We start from the raw sequence: 23650 nt of genomic DNA on the forward strand, positions 1-23650 counted from the left end.
AACCTCGTTATGTTTTTGTATAAGATACGGAAGTGTAAATAAATAATTAATAATTTTCATTGCTGTTGCGAGATAATTTCGAGCCGATACCCCTTCGAGGGTTTATGTACATGATTAGTGGATGCTAAGTTAATAAAATAGACTGGTCTGTGGTCGTATTAAATTTGACTACAGCAAACTTTCATAATTACGAACCGAAGACCGCTCTGCCTAAAAAGGCAATAGCAATTCTGCTTTCGGGTTAGGTGCAAATTGGACACGACTCAGAATTGGTGCTAATTGGAACTTTTAATTGTATTAAATTTTTCTAATCAAACATGTTATTTGGAGTCCACCTAAATTGTCTAGTAATTTACCTTCAAGTAAATTTAATTTTAGATCAATACGCTACTTTTGTGGCGTCCTGTAAAATATGTGGACGAAATTGAGGCAAAAAGACAGGGTCTCAGGAAAGCTGTCGACAAGCTTAATATATAATACTTGAGAAAGGAACATACATATGTACTTGTGTACGTGAACAAGTTAAAGACCACAATCGTCAAACAAGATTAATTTCGTATGTATTTCAGTAAGAAGACATTTGAGTACTGTTTTCTATAAACCACTACTGAGCGTTTCTTAAGTCAGTTTTTGCCACGCACCACTACTATGACGAAGCAGCTCACCACTGAAGTATTTCCGAACCAATTAGCTTTAGGGACATTTTGCCTTCAAGAATCGCGTACCAATTCTTAAAAGGCTGGCAAGGCACCTGCGAGCCTACTGTCAATGTCCATGGGCGACTGGCTGTATCTCTTAACCCACATAGAATATTTATGAAATAACAAATTATTTTAGTATCAAATTGATTGCCACAAAAAGGTTTTCAAAGAAACCACAGAGATCGTGATTTCTTTTAAAGAGGAAAAGGTTTTTCATGATTTTCATTATGGTCTACTTTTTCATTAGGTCTTGAGATTGGCGCGTTATAATAAACAGACTATTCATAAAATAAATTGAGATAAATAAACCCAGTATGACAGACCATGTAGAAATATAGAAAAACATACAGAACATAAGACCAGATATTTATTAGCCGAACCCCGCACATTTGTATGCATTGGCTCATCGCAACCGTTTGTACTGGGCGCTCATAACTTATGTTGACATACGATTCATCAAACAGTTCCAATTCTATTACTCGGCACAGTAATAATTCTAGACGTACGTATTTTTAGAAAAAAAAAATTATTGAAGCTGCATTAAAAAAAACATATCACTTTAACCAAATATCCCCATGTTAGCTTTGTTACCAGGAACACTGTTTTATTAGTGGTTCCTTATCATCTTATGTTATTTATTACTTAAGATGTCATGTGGAACATGGTGTAATGGTTGTAGCTCCGTACAAACGTTGTGTATAACAAAAAAAAAATTGGTGATTAAAAAGATTGGCGGAGAGTTTATTGCCAGTTCTTTTCTTCCGTTCGACGTCCTTGATTTGAGAACTGGCAGTAAATGTACATTGTATAAACGATTTTTGACTTTGACTTTGGAGTGACAGCTGTCATTACAAAATACACACTAAGTGAAAATATAAACGAATGAAACGGCAAAACTGTTAAATGTTATTTTTAGAATCTTATTAAACAAAATTTTCTATACATACCTTTAAATTAGACGATAAAATGGATGCTTAATTAAATTCTGGCGCTTCTAATTAATTCCAAGACATCAAATACAAAGCAATTCAAGAATTAATGAAAATTAACCATCAAAACGAGGCAGGTATTCAACTGTATTTTGTAAGTGTTTTATTGGGTTATTTAATTAACGTGTGGGTCGGCTGTAGCATCTTCTATATTATAATCGGGAAATTTGTTAATTTAACACTTCTATATACAAAATAAGTATAGGGTGTTGTGCGAAATATTTTTGTATAAAAGTTCAAAGAACTTTATACAGTTTGATTAGAATTTTGTTTGCTCTAATTTTTTTGTCATCTAATCTCTGTATATATAATTTTCCCGTGTGACAGTGTTTGTGCCCATATTCCTCCGAAACGCCTCGACCGGTACTTATGATTTTTTTATGCATATTCAGTAAGTCTAATAATTGGCTACTATCTATCTTTCAGACCCCTAAGGGGTAAACAGGAATCCGCCCCAAAAAATAACTTTTTTTAAATGAAACATCATACAAAAATAGATACAACCCTTAATTGTCGATACGATCAACCCCTTTTTATTATAGTAGATAGGTTATGTTTGTTAAAGTAAACTAAAAAATGATTCCTGGAAATAAATATAATATAAAAAAACTGTGGCGGTACAATTTTCATGTGTACCGTCATCATTTGTTTGGTCATTTGTTTTAAAAGGCAAGTAGGTGATTGGCTTCTGGCGTCGTCGACTATTTAGGTCTAAGGCAAGCCGGTTTCCTCGCGACATTTAAATGCGCAAATAGACAGAAAGTCCATTAGTCTTAATGTAAGACTGAAATAAAAAAATACGTTTAGTGTTCGTAAAGGTGCCCCATGTTCGTTTTGACTTTCGATAATAAATGATTAAATTAAGGAATTTTGCGATGGAAGGATTGATGTTTAATACTATATTAGAGTAAACTAGTATTACCGGGCTGTCTAAAAAGGCAGTAATCGCACTCTATGGACACCTATTTTATAGCCTTTGTAAGCTCATTTTTTTAACAGTTGGAGATCGTATCTACCTTGAAGACCGCAAAAGAAAATGTCTTGTGAAGCGGACAATGTGATTAAGGTTTATGTAAGTCAAGCTAAACATTTTGTGAGAATTAATAATAACTTTTACTTTCTCATAAAATAGGGTAATTATGTATATCTCAATGATAGCGATTTTACGTTTCCCAGATTGGCCAACTTGGTTTTGCAGAATACAGAGGCTGTGTTTTAAACAAAGAACAAGCAAGCCATTGGGAGTAAATGTAACTCCGTTTCCTTCCGAGATTAATTCGACATTGAATCATTAGTCATGTCATTGTGGGCCACAAACTATTAATAAAAGACATAGTTACAGTCTGTTTGCAATGTATTTCAATAGAATTCATTATCGGTTGTTATAAAAAGAAAAACTACATTTTATCTAAGCATTTACCCGCGGTTCCAACTGCCAAGAAGTTATGAAAATCGATGAACGCGAGCGTGCGTTTGACTATTATATTCTTATGCAATTATTTAAACCAATAATATCTCGTAAGATAATTATTGTAATGCGTGATTTTTTTTCAAAATAATTCACTGTGTTATGACCTTATAAATTCCCTTATAGACCCTTTTTATTTATATATTTACACTTCGTTATATTTATAGACAAATAAATAACATAGTACGTAAAAATGATAAGGGATGCAATTGACGGCCTTATCGTTAACAAGCGATCTCTTCCAGGTAACCCTAGTTAGAAAAAAAAACATATAATGGGAGTAATTGCACTTTGCAAGAAATTCATAATCAAATCTTATAAAAAAATATTGAATCACCGACCTTAATGTGATATTACAATTTGACACAATTCTCGACACCTCCAGTAACGGAGAGGCACCAAAAGAAGAAGCATTATGGAAAAAGAATTATATTTAAAATCAGAAGATTTTTTTAGTGTTATTAGATATTTATTCACCCTACTAGGTATTTTAAATACGGCCCTCTAATGAGTATATTGATACACTATGTATTAAAAAAAATAGTGGCTTAAATATTTCGTGATAATTTTTTTCCTAATAGGCAAATGACAAAAAGTCAATTGATTCAGCCGGGGTTCGAACTTACGACCTCAAGCCCAATACTGCTCTTCTTATATTAGTAGAATTCTGAATGTTATCTACGACACTGTCTTCATTTAGTCGGTCAAAATATAACGTCTGATGGCACCTTTGGGTTGATTGGAGGCTTTTGATTGATGTTACACACCCGATAATAACAGTAAGCCATGATAGATTACTTTCTTAATGATACTTAAGAAAACGACGTCGTTCTCCAACCTTTTTATTTTAATAAAGTGAAACACTTTTAGACACCCATATTCATAAAAACTAATTCAGTTGAATTACGTTTTTTTTTCTATTACTGTCAAATGCTGTTTACGCTGTGTTGTTAAGGGACAAGTTCTTACTTAACTTAACTATTAGAACGAAATATTTGTTGTGAATTCATATTCTATAAAAAAGCTATTTCTATCATATTCTACGTTTATTTATTACTATGTCTATGTCACCGAAATATAACAAAAACCGCATACTTTCGAAGGATTTAAATAAAACAAATTGATAAACTAAACCGAACTCACGCGTGAAGTAATAAGTAATCGATAGATAGATAGTAATCGTAAGATTGGTAAAATCAGTCAATCTTATCTATCCTAATCGTTAACAGTATTACGAATGGATATCCGTTAGTTTATATTTTTTTACGAGACGTCGCAAATTGTTAAATTGGCGAAAATGTTGGCGTAAAATAATATAATTTATCTCTCGTTTAGAATCGTACGAAAGTTTATAGATTCGTTGGAAATGTATATCAATGGCGGTACAACCTTTTTAGGTCTGGGCCTCAGATTTCTGAATCTGTATCATGATCATTTTTAAATTGAATAGACAAGTAGGTGATCAGCCTTCTGTGCCTGACACACGCCGTCGACTTTTTGGATGTAAGGCAAGCCGGTTTCCTCACGATGTTTTCCTTCACCGTTCGAGCTAATGTTAAATGCGCACATAGAAAGAAAATCCATTGGTGCATTGCCACTAGGCCAACACTGCTCATTTATCAATATATTCAATTTACAAATGAACATAAAACAGGAAATGTATATAATTGCGGATTTAGTTATATTCCGGTGACATACATATTACGCACTAGAAGAAGACAATTTAAAAGCTGGGTGCAGTTATTTAAAAGTTGCAGAACAACGGACGTCGATGTGATACGGATAGTATTTAATTGTGAATATCATCTTCAATCAGGTTTTAATAAAACAACACCTGTTTCGACGATTAATCGATATTTTGTCCTGAAAGAAGCTATTTAGTAATTCTGGACTTTCTTGTGAATAGAAAGAGAAACTTATGTTTTGGTCAAATTCTTTAGGGTTATTTATTGAGCTTTTCCGCAACTTTGTCCGCTATGTATTTACTTAAGGCACCATTATATAATATTTTTACGACAACGAACTTCCGTCCCCTATATCATCCACTTTTACTACAGAATCTGCCTCTTAACAAGGTCAACGTTTTACCAAAATTCATTAAATTAGTCTCAATAGATTAACCATGTAACCCTAACATACATAACCTTTGATTTTATAATATTGTGTTAACCTTTACTACAAGATTATTATCTCTATCTATCTATATTAACTCACAAGAAACACACACCCTTATACATAATATCAATGTTATAACGCTTAGGAGCTTGTATCTCTTTTCATCACAGTGTAAAAACAATAGCACTGAAAGAGACGGCATACATTAAAAAGTGTAATCAGACAGATGTAGCTTTCAGCAATAATGTAATTAGAGTGTACCAAAATGATATGCAGTCAATATTGCCTCTAATATAAAGTACGAAATAGAATAATTAATTCCAGAAACGAAGAATGGGAATCCTTTAATCTGCAATTTCCGACGTTTTATCGAATTAGCTTTAAGTACAGATATTGAGGAATTACTGAGACTAGATAGTTCTAAAGACTTGACTCGGGAAATGAGTTCCCACATGCGATTATTATTATTATATTCAGTAACGCTGCAATAATATATGGGCCTTGGCAGGTGATATGCCTGACACATGTCCTAGATTTTTTCATTTTAAGCCATGACGGTTTCCTCACATGTCATGTTCCTGATCGTAGGAGCCTTAGTTAGTAGTTGAAATAAGAAACAAATGGTGACATAAATGGGTTTATTTTGTGAATATTAATAACCTTGGTAACAATATTGATGTAAGCTACATCAGTCCCATTACGCTTTGTACGCCGTCCCTTTCAGTGTTATTGTTTTTATATTGTGATGAAAAGAGATAGAAGCTTCAAAGCGTTATAAGATTGATATTATGTAAAAGGGTGTGTGTTTCTTGTGAGACATGAGTTTTTATAATAGATAGATAGAGATAATAATCACTTAATAAACATCGCATTATTATATAGAACACTTGTATATAGTGTGGAATAAGTTTCCGCACTTAGACGCCGATCTGCGTTAAGCCTTTGTTTTTAGGCCAGAAGCTCAGAAGTTTTCTGGGCACTTCGCAGGCTTCTCGCGACCTTACTACTCCGAAGATTTCTGTTCGTTGCGAAGCCATTGCCACACATTCTAGGACTACGTGGGTGACTAATTCCTTTGCGCTGAAATAACCTTTGCACAAGGGACTGTGTTGCTCCAAAGAGATGTTTATTAAGGAAGTCATTTAGGTAGTAATTATGTAAATTCTGCCTGCTATTATGTGATATACACTAAAGTACAATCCAAACATGTAATCAAGAAATAAATTGTGATTAAAATACAGAGCATATTATAAAAATTGCGACTTCTTCGGAAAAGAAATCACAGCGAACGAAATTATGCATTATCTGTAGGACATTGGTTTGGCACCTGTTTTGCCGATTGTTTTATTAATATCCTAGTTTATATGTGGCATATTTTCGTGTTTTCAATGTATCTTCTATAACATCCAGAAACACATAGCGATATCCAATGACGTATTTGTGAAGTTTTAGTTAATTAATGTTCATCTATGTCTTTATGTTCTTGTATAATATTTTATCAGGCGTTCTGTCGATACCGGGTAGAGAAGTGGCCACTCGTTCAAAACTAATTTTAACCCGATTCAGTGAGAATTGTAAACACTATGAAAAGAAAAATTAATAAGATTTGCTTCCTATTGCAAACAGAGACTGTTCGTGTTTGTTTCTGTTCAGATATTTATGATTATTAAGTTTTATTACGCTTATAGGACTAGTAAATTCGGAAGCTGTTACAAGGATATAAGTTATTCATTTGATTAGTTGTAAGACTACTTAAAACAATTGTTTTTTTACATGCACCATGTATCACGTGTTAGTTGTAATCTAGTTTCCCACAACAAAGGGTCTCCCTAGTGTAGGGACTAGCAATATATACTAATTTTATCACAACCGTATTTCTGTCTAAAGTTTTTTTTATTGTAAGTAAAATAGTAAATTGAAAGGAAACGCTTTTTACCGGATTGAAGCTATGTATTATTATAAACTTATAATTATTTTACATGATTTTAATTGAAAAAAATTCCGACGTTTCGCGTGCTTTACAGCGTGCGTGGTCACGGTGACTGAAGACAAAAGGTGTTTAATGTCAAAAGTATCAGCTGTAGAGAAGGTTGTGTTATCTGTATTTATTTCCCTGGAGTTGATAGCGACTAAAAGATGACAGGTTTTTGCAGAAATGACTCACTTAATTTATTTGGATATTAACAAAAACATTGGTCAATTCTTATATTATTTGTGTCGTACATATAATATCAAATGTTATTAAATTTATATCAACTACAGTGTCTCATTGAAATAATCATTTATTGAATAATATTTTTTTCCAAAAGTAATACACAAAGTCGATTTTAAAAGACTCTAGTCGGAAGATATTTTAATTCTTTTGGTAAATTATTGTAAACCTTAATAATAATATTATATATATGTCGGAGAATGAATTCTAAAAATTTTAAAATTCCCGCCACTCTGAAGTTAGTCGTAGGATGCAGTGTGGTATGGTAAGGTAGACTGTCAACGTTGACAATTGACAATGCCTAGTCTGTGTGACCACCAAATGTCAGTGGCGCGACTGTTTAGTGGCAGTAAGTGAATTCTTTAGTCACTTGAGCAGAGGCCGGAATTTCAATAGAAGGGCGCAATGTATGGAATGTCGCGACATCTGATGTCAAAGGGGCAGAAAAAAATCAAAATATAGTATACGTTAGGTACTTATAGTAAATACTACTTGAATTTCTCTCATGCGATTCTGCGCTTGCGTTTTCCGAATTTATTGAAGTAAATTAATACGTAAGTTATTGTTTTTTTGTTACGTTTGATACTGTTTTGTTATTAAGTTTGTTCGATGCGTTCATTGTTGTTAAGTTTTCTTGTTAAACTAGTTGTTTCTTATTTTTGTTTGGATGGATGGGAAGAAACCTCGCAATATAAAGAAATATTGCCTCCTTGGATGTCCAGATTTAGGTAAGTAATCTTCTTTTTGACAATGCCTGTTTCTAATAGAAGGCACATTGCTGTAGTTACATTGTATCACAAGGAGGTTAATTAACACGCTCATCGCCTACATCGCCATGCATCCTCAATGAAACATTATAGGGTGCTTAGTATCAGGCCAATGATTTCTTTAAAAAAATCCTCTTTCTTAATTTTTTAAGATTTATCATTTAAATATCTATTTTCTCCCCAAAAACACAGACACACAGGCCAGGGCCAATGCATTTGAACACCTTGCCCCAATTTGTTTATTCTCACTGAAAATATAAAAACTCATGCACATACATGAGTACAAACTCCAATATAACTTAATATGTTTCTGGATGTACCTACCAACACATAAATAAAATACAAACTCCAATATAACTTTAGTTGTTGCTGGCTGCACCAACCAACAAAGACTGATGAAGTATTCATGAAACCATGTCACTTCTTTTGTTACAGGTTTTGTTGCATCAGCTGACACTTCAGTAGTGCTGGAACATGATTATTGCGTACCACGCATGAATGACCCAGTGACCTTAACAGATTCAAATTCATCAAAAAATATTCCTGATGAAGGTAATATTATTTTCTAAAACTAACATTTAAAAGTTCCTACAATACTAAGTAGGTTGGAGTGGTATATTGATACTTTCTGTTATTATTCAGTTATACATAAATTTCAAACCTCTCTGATTCACCCCTGTATGAATCGCCGATAATTTTTTTTCAGGCGAGAGCATTTCTGTTTTTGCTAAGGATTTGGACACTCAGACTTCTTCATCAAAAGAAAATAAGGATCAAGGTAACAAAGCAACCAATTATAGAATAAAATAAACTGCTAGCTACATTTTGTTTTACATTCTTTAATAATTTGTTCCATACAAATGTATATAATACTTATTGAAATTGAATTTAAACTTAAATATATTGTTATTAACTTATTGTAGTTGTGTTTTAGTAGTTGTGATAGCAGTGTGTGTGTGTGTACCTAGTAGTAGATAGGCTAGGGTAGGTTTTTTGATGTAATTTGCTGATGATATTAATTTTGTATCTTACAGACAAATCAGTGAAATATACTATTGCTAAAATGAAGAGTACACAGTGAGGGCATTAAAAGCTAAATTACAGAAAACAAAAAAACTACAGCTAAAGTATAAAGATAGAGTGGAAAGGGCAAAAAAAGTAATCTCTAATACCGGATTATTAGAAATGTGAATGTTCAGTAGAGGGTGGTTGAAGTCAGAATGAATATGTCTGTGGCTGGGTCCTAAAAAAGTGTATGGTAAAAGTTGTAAGAGGATGCAAAAAATGTAAAGAAATAATATTATCACGTGAGATGAATCAAATAGGTACCTAAATACAAGCCAAAGAATATTACAAGACTACAAGAGCACTTTGCTACCCCTCCAACAGTGTAGTAAAGTGTTTTGAAGAGATACAAAATATAACCCAAAAATTTCTTCAAAACGATTTAAAGAATTGTAAAATCAGAGAACAAACAGAATTACTATGTAAGAGTTTTGTTACCTATCCTTTTGCATGTGATAAACACCAAGAGAGCATGATCAATTGTTTTACCCAAAATACTATTAATATTTTAATATTCAGTTGGTGCAAATCAATTAACCGCATTTTATGCGGTAAAATAACATACCATGATGATAATGACAATGTAAAATTAAAAGCCCAGGCTTATTTTACTAGCCATAAGCACAAAAAATAAAAATATGATGCGTAAATAGTGTTTTATTTTGAAAATATGAGGTTCAACGTTGGTAGAGAATACAGCCGTATTGGCTTTCTGCTAGGTGAATCTAGAAGTTACTTATGCGATTTCCAACATCTAACTTTAACGATAACTTCGTGTTGCTGGCTATTTTTGTTAAAATAGGAACAACAGACAAATATCTATATCGTTAAAATCAGATGGTGAAACTCGCCAAAGTAACTTCTCTCTTTAATATTATAAGATCTCTATTAAATTCAAACCGTTCCCGCTAAAAAGTAGTTTACCCCTAAAACGCTTGGTGCGCTAGTGTACATGTGTTTCTCGTAAAGTCTGTAAGAGGGCTCTCTTTCCCTGGGTTTATTAATCTACTCTTTGCACTTGAGTTTCGAACGTCGCCTGCGCCGGACGTGCGCACTGACTGTGTTATAATCGTCGGACGACGGTAGTAACACCAATTTTGCAATTATTAATCGCGTTGAATCTGCGACATATATATATATCTTAATTGTACTTTCATTATAGTGAGAATAAAATAAACTAGAAACCAGATTAAAGATAGAGAGATTAGAGAGAACCAATTAAAATATATATTATAATGTGCCATAAAACACATATGTACTTCACACACTACTGCAACTCAATACATTGGGAATAAATCTTATAAGTAATATATATAAATGAATCCCTATTTCCCTTGGTCATGGCATCACGCGTGAACGGCTGGACCGATTTCGCTAATTATATTTTTGGTTGTGTTTGTTATTGTGAGAAAAATTCGTATGAAAAACTTAAGAAAATTGCGCTGAAAATTAGAAAATTTTAAAATACTTAACCATATTAAGTAATCCTGGCTTTTGTTACGATAGCAATTCTTTTTTCAGTGCTTTTCCAATTCAAACTTTTTTTTACGTAACTTTATGGCGTTTGTCGTAACATCGACAGAATGCGGCTAGGAAAACAAACAAAGAATGTTGTATATCATAAAGCATTATAATAATAAACACTTTGTTTCTGAAATATTTTTTTAGTTAATAATACCAATTCGAACTCAATATTCATAGTTAAGACAGGACAACGTCTGTTGGGTCCGCTAGTATAACATAATACACACAAATAAAAAGCCACAGAAAAATAAAATAGTAGTCGTAAAGGAGCCTCTGCACAGACTACATTTTTTATTAAAATGTGTGGCTTCATCATTGCCGACGATAAGGAAATATTTTAATGCAGCTCATGGCTATAAAATTTATGTCTCGGCAATATTTCTGCAAGTGTATATGGCCCATTATTTTGTCTTTACACGCATGCATGGCTTGGCTAGTACTTATAAGTTATAACCAAATATGAAGAGAAACAAACAAACTAACGAATCGTGGCAAACTTCACGTAGCATTAAAAAGGGACGCACTTAGGTCGTAAAGTCAGAAAGAAATAATATGTCTGAGAAGTATTGCAGTATTTTCGATTGCAAAGCGATCGTTCCGCCCATACGGCTGCGACACTAAACATTCATCGGACATATAAAAAATATTTAGCAATATATCTCAGCCATACTAAAAATATTACCGAGTATTGCATAGTCTAGCCGTAAATGCTGGCTTATGATACCACCCACACTCTTGCAGCTATACATTTTAGTGAAAAAATGGTCCATCTAGGACCCTTTATATAAGTGGGTATTAAAATTATGCGACTTTTCGATAGACCAGGTGACAGCAGGCCCGCAAGTGAGTTGCCAGCCTTTTAAGAATTTGATTGAGCATTAGACCATCTACTATATAATAATAACGTTCCCCTTATCATATGATATTACACATTTTTTACGGTATTTTTTTAACTGAATGGTTGTTGGTAGAGCTTAATGAATTCAACACATATTATTTCATATTAATGGTCATGATAATTAATAATAGTAATTAGTATTTAAATATAAATTTAATGAGATTCATTAGCAGATAATGTTTTTAATAATACAATAATATCAAATTACATTAGTTAATGTATAACATTGTTCTCATTACTGCATCAGTGTATCCTTCAGTAGCGACAGAGTATAACATCCTGACGTCTTGAGTTGACTTGACGGAAGTAGCCTATTAACGTTGGGATTGGTATTAAGGTTGTTTTTAAGGCTTTGAAGAATAGAAGAATGACTAAGAATGGCTAACCAAAACCAAATATGGATAATATACATAAAATTCGTCAGCAATTTGTCTATAAATAAAAATAATATAATAAGAAATCTAGAAACGTATGGAATCTGAGAGCGAGACACTTTTAGGCTTGTAGCGCCACTGAATTATCATTTTATTTCACTAAAAGTGTCTTAATAAACTGTTTAAAGCAATGTTAAGCCTTTTATTTAACCTTGACATGTCTGATGTTATATTCATACCATAATATGAAATTTTTTCACTAAACGTATTATCAGAGGCAGGTTACGTAAAACGTACAATTAATATTCAGTCTTGGCGTATTATCTCCACATTGATGCCAAATCTTAACATCCCTAAACATGTCTGTTAAATTGCGGGATGTAGGCATTTAAACTAAGTCTCAGTGCACTTGCCAAAACTATGAAGGCTGTGATGAACAATCAGGGTCACTTATACTATTAGAAATTTCAATTTAAAAATAATAAAATCTTCATTGTATGTTATTAAACATTACGATTATTAGGCTAGCCTAAGTGAGGCGAGTAGCTTAATTTGCTAAGAAAACATGAAATATTAGAAAGGTTCCTATTATACTTTCTGTGTATGAGTTTTAATTATATTAAATCGTAATATTTGAATTACGAACGTCAACACGATTGTTTATAGAATCGTATAAAGTGACGATTCATGCTGCATATAAAATAAAAGTACTACATTTTATATTACGTTTTATAATTTTGATGTTATGTATGATGTGGTAAAGTTGAATAAATAACTAGTTTGGCTGAGAATATTCAATTAAAAGTTTAATTATTATTCTAAGGAAACAATCGTAAAAAAACATTATGATAAAGTTCTAAGGTCAAGTTTTTATCATCGAGGAGTTCTCTATACTATATTTTCTAGGAGACCAGCTGCCCACTAAAGTATGTTCATATCCGAACCAATTTCACCTAGGGTCCTTTGGCCTAAAGTGAGATTCCTCAACCAACTAAACCATTGACTGGCTGGCCCGAAGAATCCAGTGGCTAAGTTCGATAAGTGTACTGAGCGGTCGGAATAATATTGATATTGGACATTGACGTAACCTAGGATGCTAGGTTGTTTCTATTGTTGTATTGTTTAAAGACACACTTTTTTTAAATTGGCTTCAGGTTTTTGTATCAAGACAATAAACCGTGATGTAGGTAGACCCTTACTAGTATATTTTCAAAGTTAAAATCACGTACTTGGTAAAATAATACTTACAATGGAATCCCTATTCAATTAGCGGTCATTTAAAAATTATATTCACAGAATAGCATTAACAAGTTAGTTCGTTACATCACCTGGAGGGTTGTGGCAATTCTTTCAAACGAGGTCATCTTTCACCATTAGGTAGGTCAAAGATGACAAGACATGTCATGTTTATTGCTTAAATTTTTTTTAATATATTTTATTCATACTTCATTATAAACCTATAATTATTCATAATTGACTGTTGGTACAGTTTGACGGAGGTATTTATACGAGTCTATACATAAGTATATTTTGTTAGTGTAAGTCAAAAGTTGTTGAAAGTTACAAAGCAATTTCGTTTTCAAATTCAAATTTTAAATATGATCTTAATATTGGTCTTTTTAGGAATTCTCTGCCATTAGAGTAGACAATTATAGAGATTATTAATTTTAAAAATGATGTTATAGCTTCAATTATAAATACCTTTCAAATAAAAAAGCTTTTACAATATCAATTCAGGAAAAATTGTTTCGATTCGCACAGTTTATTACGCCTTAATTGGAGAACCCTTGAGATTAGGATTTATACGTACGAATATTTAAAACGAATAACTTTCTAAAAAACTTGAATTTTTTGGCGTAAAATGGATGAAATATTTCGTATAATTATAGAAAGTTACCTTAACGTATGGTGTATACGTAGGTATATACCATCACATATCGGAGCCAAATAAGGTATTAATGTATTGAATATTTGTTATTGTTTTTTCCCTTTTGTAAACGTTAGAACCTGTAAATATTATGTACTACATCTTTGGCTATATTTTTAGTGTAATTTTTTGTCTTTATAGATATTTTTGTAAGCTGTAGAATTACGTAATAAATAAATAAACAATAAATCTTAACACTAGGCTACTATTTTAGTTTTAGTTACTTCAAAGGAGTCAGTCATATATTAAAGTTTGTCGCAAAGCTTTGACACATTTGAATTGTCAAAGCGGGACAAACTTTTTTCTCTTTTTTGATGTTAGACTGAAGAGGGACCAATTGACGGTTAGTGAAGTACGGCTTTCATTATCATACATACTTTTCCCGAGATCCTGATACTGAGTATGATACTCGCTAGTATGGATTATGATTTTTACAATCAATATTGTAAGTTCGATTGTTCTACAAAGTTATACTTATCTTCAATTGTTTCATATTATTTTAAATCTTTAGTATTTTTTGGAAAGTAGTAAAGAGAAGAAGAAAAAGGGGGCGCTCTAAAAAAAGGTAGATTTATTTATTGTATAAGTGTTCTTAATATAAAGGAAGTTGATGTGGTGGAAACACAAACTGTGCACAGTTTTTCTATCCACCAGGAGGTCGAACATAATTAAATCATTAACACACACATATATATACTAAGGCCAGTGACATATAAACTGTAAATTTATAACAATCAAACAATTCAAACGATTTAAAATTGCACGTAAAACGTCATAAACAAATCTAAACACTGACGCGAATAGAAGATATAGTAGCGTTAGAAGGAAGCGAAAGGAGAAAAAAAGCCATGGATAGAGATATTTGGTAAAAGCTAGAGGCCTTTATTGATGAAGGGGTTCCAATTAGTGGTACTAAAGGTAGGATATCAAGTAAAAAGAAAAAAATATATGTAACAAATCCAACTAAAATTATTTGACAATCTATAACGACAATTACATCACCGCTCATTTAAAAACGTTGCTACTATTTATACTGTGATTTACATACCTGTGATTTATAACAGTGTAAGAGTTGTGAATTAAAGCATGTGGTTATCCCGTACCTCTGTCGTAATAGTAAAAACTCTTTGTTGAAAAAGTTGAGTTACTTTTGACGTTGTTATCCAATTCCGTTGGATTGCCAGAGTTTTGTTTTTGGCCAGACGAGCTCGTGTTTTGTTTGTGACACGAGAAAGTAAATATATATGAAGTAAGTCACAATAACTTATTCAATCATATGTATAAACATAAAAGCAGAGCACTGTTGGCCTAGTTGCTGGCTTCAGCGATTATTATCCCTGAGGGCGTAGGTTCATCGAATGGACTTTCTTTCTATGTGCTCATTCAACATTCGCTCTAACGGTGAACGAAGACATCGTGAGGAAACCGGCTTGCCTTAGACCCAAAAAGTCGACGGCGTACGTCAGGCACAGAAGGCTGATCACCTACTTACCTATTAGATTAATAAATGATCATGAAGCAAATACAGAAATATGCGGTCCCGGATAAAAAGGATGTAGTGCTATTGATTTTTTTTATAAACATAAATTTACCATCAAAACGTTTTTTATTAGGAACAGAGTTACGTATGACAAGCCTGAAGATTGTTATATACTATAAACATCCATCCATCCGCCATTTGATTTTCTCATTTCCCCATTGTGTTATCGTATATTGTAATAGAGCTAGTTATTGAACATACTTAATACATACATACTTGCGAGCGCGTTGCAGACCTTAACAATTAGTACGTTTTTTTTTTGAGGAACCCTAAGTTGAATTGGTTTGGAATACTTCAGTGGGTAGCTGATTCCACATAGTGGTAGTGCAAAATCTGCCTTAAAACTGTTCAGATGTAGAGAGATGATACGGGTGGAATTTCGCTGCAAGTATTAATTTGAACAACTCCTCTGAATTCGGACTTTAGTTAAACTTTAGCCGTTCAATACTTAAGAAAATAATTGTTTATTGACGAAGTATGTTGCGCTTTGTTTCCTACTTGATTATATCTAAATTCTCTGAAGTTGTCCACGACTCTACGATGCCGAGCATGCACAACTTGACATGATGGTACTTTGTATATGCTAAACATAACAGACGTCTCTGAAGATAGTTTGTATAGAAGTAAATATGTAGGTGTATTAGAAAACCAAACAATCAGAATATGTAGAAGTGTATGTATGCATATTGTGTAACTGTTTTCTATATATTATTGATAGTTAGCAGAGGCTTTTTCAGCGCAATAGAATCAGTCGCCCACGTTCCTGGAATGCGTGGCTGTGACTAAACCAACGTAGAGAAATCTTTGGAGCAGGGAGGTCGCGATATGCTTGCGAAGCACCCTGGAGACATATGTGCTTCTGGTAGGAGCTTTACTGGCTTAGTTAGCCAGGCCTTTACACAATGGACCTAATGAGTCTAAGTGCGGAAACTGAGTCCACCAATCATTAACCGGTAGTCATAGAATAGATAAATTTCATGTATACATATTTATTCATTTATAAATAAAAAAAAGATAGATCAAAGATAAATAAAATACAATTTTAATGTGAAAAGCACATAGGTAAACATAACATACACATATAAAACACAAAGGAAATACACATAGGTCATCACATCACACATCGATTTCAAGGTTATAATATAAAGTTATACCTCGTTTATCAGAATGCTTACAATTAAATTATTTGGTACCCACTTTGCTAACACTTCCGTACACGACCAACCAATTCCCTATTAATTTTTCCTTCAATTCCCAAAGTTATGACAGAAAAGCGAAGTCTAGTAAAAGGTCACAATTCAAATTTCCCAATAGATAAAAGTTCTAAGATATCGGCACAATTTGACGTGTTCGAGTACGTTAGATATAGGGCACGCTCGGGAAGTTCTTCAATTTTCAAACTTCATACAGACCATTCATTGTGTAATGTGACTTAATACTTTTAATGGATTCTTCAAATTCTCTGTTAAATATATGAGCTTTTTGTTCGTTTCATTTTCCTTAAATGAGCTCAAAAGGTTATTTTGATTTCCATTTTTAATCATAACTTTCCAAAATATTGCCTAACTTGCATACTCGTATATTAGCACATTATCATAAATACCGTGAAACAAACTAAAGATCTTCTATCTATACACCTTTGTTGACGTTCACAAGTGTACATTGTGTTACCTATATGAATAAATGATTTTGACTTTGACTATCGCATTTACCTTGTAGAGTGTTCAGAAAAGTTGTTGGGATTATTACCTTCGAGGCAGAATACGAAATTCCACCCGTATCACCTGGAAGTCCGACGTTCCACAACTGAGCATTTTTATGGCAGTTTTTGCCGCGCACCTGTACTATGTTTAACCAGCTGCCTACTGAAGTGTTTCTGAACCAATTCGGCTTATGATCTTTCAAGAAAAGAGCGTATCAATATTTAAAAGGCCGGTAACTCACTCGAGAGCCCTCGGGTATTGAGAGTGTCCATGGGCGGATCACTTAACATCAGATGATGTACGCTTGCCCCCGGTTCTATATACAAAAAAAACAAACTTCAAAAAACTGCACGTTTCACTATGAAACTTTTAAACCATATACGTAACATTTTATGTACGACTCTTATATATATTATAAATATAGAAAACTCTTATTTGAAACTGCAATTTTGTAATGATGACTTTAGATTTTGAGCTAATCTTAAATGTCCTGATCCGAAAATTTCTTTTTGTGTTTATGGAGTATTATTATTGGATAACATTTTGAAAAAGTCTTATTAAATTTATAACTTCGTGGAGGATGTATAGTGCTTTTGTTCCTCCAACCTATACGGATCCTCAATCTATTAAAGCCATAGGTGTTAGGTACATACAAAGAAGTCGGTAACACCTCGATAGCGCGATTCATGGGTTGACGTAACCATCGGAAGAACAAATGTAAGTTGGAGAAAACCGACAATTCTCTATAACTAGGACACGTACGTGGTCAATTGTCAATCCGTAGGGAACACGTATTGTTCGTTATTCGTTAATTGTTTGTGTTGAAGCAAATACAGAAGAACAAAAAAGAGTTGTATCAAACGCAAAGCAGTCCATAAAGCAGCTCTGTTTACGCCAAAAAGAATGTTTGTCTATATTAATATAATTAAAGGTATTTGTATTTTCGTTTTGGTATATAAAACATATTAAGAGTTGGCCTAATAGCTTCAGCGTGTGACTCTCATCACTGTCGTGTGTGTGGTCGTAGATTCATACCCCGGCTGTTCAACAATATCGTAATTTAACACTCGGTAAAGGAAAACATTGCACTATGGAAAATTTTAGAACAACGGCATAGCATATTACTTATGTAGGTATTATCGCACTTTGAAAAGTTTGTTGAATAGTATAAGAGTGGAACTTTAATATAGTGTAGTGATTTTGCATGATTTTTATTTGAAACATGTTTTTTTTTAATTTCGCAAAGTAAGAATGTCTATTTCAGATCTGTTCGCTTCAATCTTTTAAAATTAATTTCTTTCAAAATTTTGTAGGAATAGTTATAAAGAGTAATACATTTTGAGAAAGCCATGGTATGCAGATTTTGACACAAAAATGAAAAAGTAGGTTTTGTTATAGTTTTTTTTAACTTCGTCAAGACTTTTGACGGTTATCGATGTCTCCCGGTGCTTTACATTTGATTTTGTTTTATAGCGTAGATTTATTAAAATCAGCCGCGGATATTTAGCAGTTTATATTATATTTATATATACATACTCTAATAAAAGTAAACTATCTGACCTTTATTTGCTAATAAAAAAGGTCTATTTGATATGAAACAGACCTGGTTTTTCCATACTGCATCGTGGAGTGGCCTTAGACCAAAAATTCGACAGCGTGTGTTAGGCTCAAACTGATCAATTGCAACTTGCCTATTAGAAAATATTGTATCTTAATCAATTTAACAATACGAAAGCTGCCTTAATCCACAGAGAGCAAAGCTACAGACCAGATCTAGTATTATGAAAAGTACTGCCAACATAACGTGTAAACATACGAGCTTCATAAAACCTATCTTATTTGTATAGGACGCTTGCCAAAAACATTCAGCAATTATCATTTAAATTTAACTGCCGCGATACGAGTTAATGGTCGCACTTAATTTCTTTTAAATTTAAAGAATACTTGTATACCTACAATTTATTTTGAATTATACTGGTTACTTTTTACAATCGACTTCATAAAATATTTTTTTTATTAGTTTTCTCTCTATATCTGTGATATTTCTGGAGGTAGAATAAAAAACTTCACAAATAACTTATTATTATGATACTATGTTAATCATCCTGTATATACACTTTATGAAAATTAATGGCGGAAACTAAGATAACCGACGCGCTGACCCACGTCTTACAGAAATGGGCAGGTCATATTGCAAGGTGTACAAATAAAACTGGACGGGTCCAGCGCCTGGCTTCGGCGGTCCATGGAATTTCCTTCAGGAAAAAGAAATGCGATGGGCTGACAACATAGTTCAGGTTTCTGAGCAGAAATGGATGGCGAAAGCTTAGAACAAATCCAAATAAAAAGTTCAGGAGTCATTTACCAAAATGCCCAGACTGTAGAACACAAAGGAACAGAAATAACGTAGACTAACGTGGTATAATATACCAAAAATAAGCAAAATGTCTACTAATAACCTAATATAATAATATAAAGTCAGCGTAACTGTTCACACTAGCGTTATTCTAGCGGCATACTAGTATATCTGACATAACCTAAACCATGAGTCACAATTTTTTTATGAAAGCCGTTTTACTCAATGTTTTGAAAGGGAACAAGTTCCTGAAAGATTATATGCAGACTCTTGTTACTTACACTGCTTATTTAATTACACGAGTACTGCATCCTACCACTTGTAAATAAGAAGCATACAATTATGCCCACATTAGAACTCGCAATAGTGTAGAGAGATGTTTTGTTTTTGGACAACCGATTTAAGTATTTATTGTCTGGGGATTCAAAACATCTCCATGAAACACCAAAATGTATATAGTATGGCTATCTTCACAATATAGCCATTGAAAGAAAGATGAAGCTATCTCTGATGATGATGATGAGACACTGCCTCCACCAATAAAAGCACCCTATTCTCAAAACACAGCATGTTTTCTTGCTTCGCGGACCAGCAGTGAAAGCCATATTTACTAAAGAGAACTTTTAAGTTTGATAGTTCTTTAACAATTTAGTTATTTAAACAAATAAAACGTTATTTGATTAATTTTTAATCGACTAAAGTCTTTACTAGAATGTTTGTCTATACTTAGCCATATTCTTAATTATTTGTTTGTGTTCCTTTCTAAGGTAATTTTCAAGATTTAGGTTTCATAACAAGTAAATTATTGAAACAAATAAAACATTATTCTATTTATTTTAAGTGACCACTAAAGTCTTTATTAGAATGTTTGTCCGTACCCGATGTTTCAAGTAACAGAACAGATCAACACTCTTCAAAATTAGTTTACTACAGTTTAACATGGGTTCTAGCAAGGGATTTACATTTACATTTATTCTATTCATATACATATACAATTATTCTATTCAATTGCTAAAATTTCACGTCATTAATAGTAACGTTAATATTATTTGCGTTTAATATCAATAGTTCGTAATGCTGTGTCAGTATTATGAACACAAGTACCTCTTACTTATTCCCAAATATGTGCCTAAAATGTGTAACAACTATAAAAATATAAAAACAAAGTCTTAGGCCTATCCTGTGGGGTTGCAAAAGCACTGGATTGTTATTTTTTTTATTAAAACACTCTCATTAGATTTAACAAATTATCAAAAAAGGGTCCTATTAAACACCTGAACCAGAATAAAGCAACGACTAAGTTGAGTATTAACTGAAACTCAGTTAATTATGAAGCTTTGTTCTTTGAACAACTTATCCAAGTATTAACTTTGCGGTTCGGGTGCCCAGTTGTTGAGAAAATTTTAGAATAATATTGTGTGACACCAATCGCGCTGAACGTTGTTTTAAAAATGGAAACATTGTTTTCGATTACAATAAAAATAAATTAAAAACAAAATTAGACTGGGTAAGTATATGTACTTATTTTGTATTTATAAAAGGGGCGTTAATAAAATATAATATTTATTTATACTTCTTACCTTTTTGTTTATTATAAGAGAGGCAAAAAATTAAATTATCTAGTCTATTTATATAAAATGTTATAATAATATATCAATTATTTTCTCTAATCACCTTCGAAAGACCTCTGATTGGTGAAGACATTGTGATCGAGGAGAAATAGATTCGAGAATACATCATTTATTACTTATCAGAATTTGAAGTAACGTGTAGGTTATAGGGTTTGAGGGAACAAAATACAGTTGTTGATTGTAAATGTAGAATTATATTTTTATTTACTATTTATTAAACGTACGATTAATAAATAGAACATGAAGTAGATTACTTAATTATTTAATTAATATACAAACTATTAATATGAACGAATAAAACGCTTGATTAGCATTTAATAAAATGGTATTTTTGTGTTTATTATATTTTCTTTAATTAAAGGAATTCGTATAATCCCTCAAGCAATGGCTCAAAGTCCAATAGCGGTTTTTGTACTCTTACTTTATTTATAAAGTTGAAGCAATAATAATAAACGGAATGCCAGATGATAAAGGAAAATAATTTTCAACAAAGATCATACCTGATGAAGCACTAGTTTACGAAAGGTGACCCCGAAGATCAGTTAAAATGAAGAACTCAAAAATTGTAATATTCACAATTTGTTGAATTAAGTAAATGTTATGGGCCAAGTTCTGTTTGCTTTACTTTTTCCTCGCGCTAAATATTTACTCGGCGCAGGCCATTTCCTATTCAAGCGATGTCTCGGCAAATATAATTAAGGGCTGCCATATTTTATACTTTCATTTCCGTAGAACGAGATTGAGCTAGATAATTTGAATTCACTGCTTCTACGCTTGCATTAGATTTGTAATCTTATTACAACTCTAATGCAGTGACTACATTAATTTAATCAAGTTTAATATAAAAATTAAAATGCCCTCGATATATACTTATATAGTATTGCAATCAATCTATTATACTAAACATATAATAATAATCAACGGCGCTACAACCTTTTTAGGTCTGGGCCTCAGATTTCTGTATCTGTTTAATGATCATTTTTTAATCGAATAGGCAAGTAGGTGATCAGCCTTCTGTGACTGACACACGCCGTCGATTTTTCAGTCTAAGGCAAGTCGGTTTCCTCACGATGTTTTACTTCAGCGTTCGAGCGAATGTTAAATTCGCACATAGAAATAAAGTCCATTGGTGCATAGCCGGGGATCGAACCTACGACATCAGGGATGAGAGTCGCTCGAACTCCTATTTCAACATGCCTCCTGCAATTTATTTTAATATTATTAATTACTAAAGATGTCATGTGGAATATGGTGTGATGATTGCAGCTACAAACGTTGTGAAAAACAAAAACATGGCGATTAAAAAGAGTGGCGGAGAGTTTATTGCCAGTTCTTCTCTTCCGTTCTACGCCCTTGATTTGAGAACCGGCAGTAAATGTAAAATTAGATGCATCTTATATACATTTCTGTCTTTGATGTTCATAAATTACATTGTGTTACCTATATGAATAAATGATTTGAATTTTGAATACAAAAAGGTATAAAGATTTAGGAAAAAAAAAACATAAATATCAAAACGATCAGGGACTGTAGGCGTGTACCTATGTGGGGTGTGCTCAAGAAGTTGATGAGCGCTATGGATATTCTAAATACTGAAGCATATTCTTCGATAGCTTAAGCAAGTCGAGGCTCAAATATTGGTCGTTGTATAAGCACAAGGCCATAGAAACCGTTGCACAACGATGCTTTTGTTTTAATAAATTGTAATTTATTTTGTTAATAAATTCATAACATAACTTGATATTCAACATTCTATTAAACACATTTTAGGCATAATATAATATTTTTACATATAAAACACTTCAAGATCCATTATCAAGCACAACTAAACAACATTTCACAATATATTCACGTAAGGAATAAATCAACACGATATTAGGTCACAATATCGACTTATCGTTTGATCGCCTCTTAAAACCGAATGCTCTTTCTCGTCTCGAAAGTGAGAATGCCTCGGTAAAGATCTTTAGAATTCCTTTATTTTGAGCGCCTTCAAGAATGCTTTCTAATGTTAAAATGTATCTTCTGAGTGCGGTTCCTTTGTAAGCTTTTGAACATATTTTACACAAAGAAAATCACCGGATGTTTTTGTATGGCTTTAAAGTATGATATTACGAGTTCGTTCTACCTTATTATGGTGTAATTACAGATTAGTGCATTTTTTTAAGCATCGCAATACAGCGAGGACATGCTGACAGCGTTAAAGGTGCACTGTAACAGGAACAAAGCCTTTTAAATTTTCTTTTATTAATTATTATTTTTATTATTACTATGTAGGTTTAACTGTTATGTTTAGGTTTTATAAACGAAATTCTATTAGAAAACTTCTTCAATTTGTTCATGGTCAAATTACAATATGGAATGGGATGTTAAAGAAAAT

This window comes from Pieris brassicae, chromosome 7 (assembly GCF_905147105.1).
Source record: "Pieris brassicae chromosome 7, ilPieBrab1.1, whole genome shotgun sequence".
NCBI lineage: Eukaryota > Metazoa > Arthropoda > Insecta > Lepidoptera > Pieridae > Pieris > Pieris brassicae.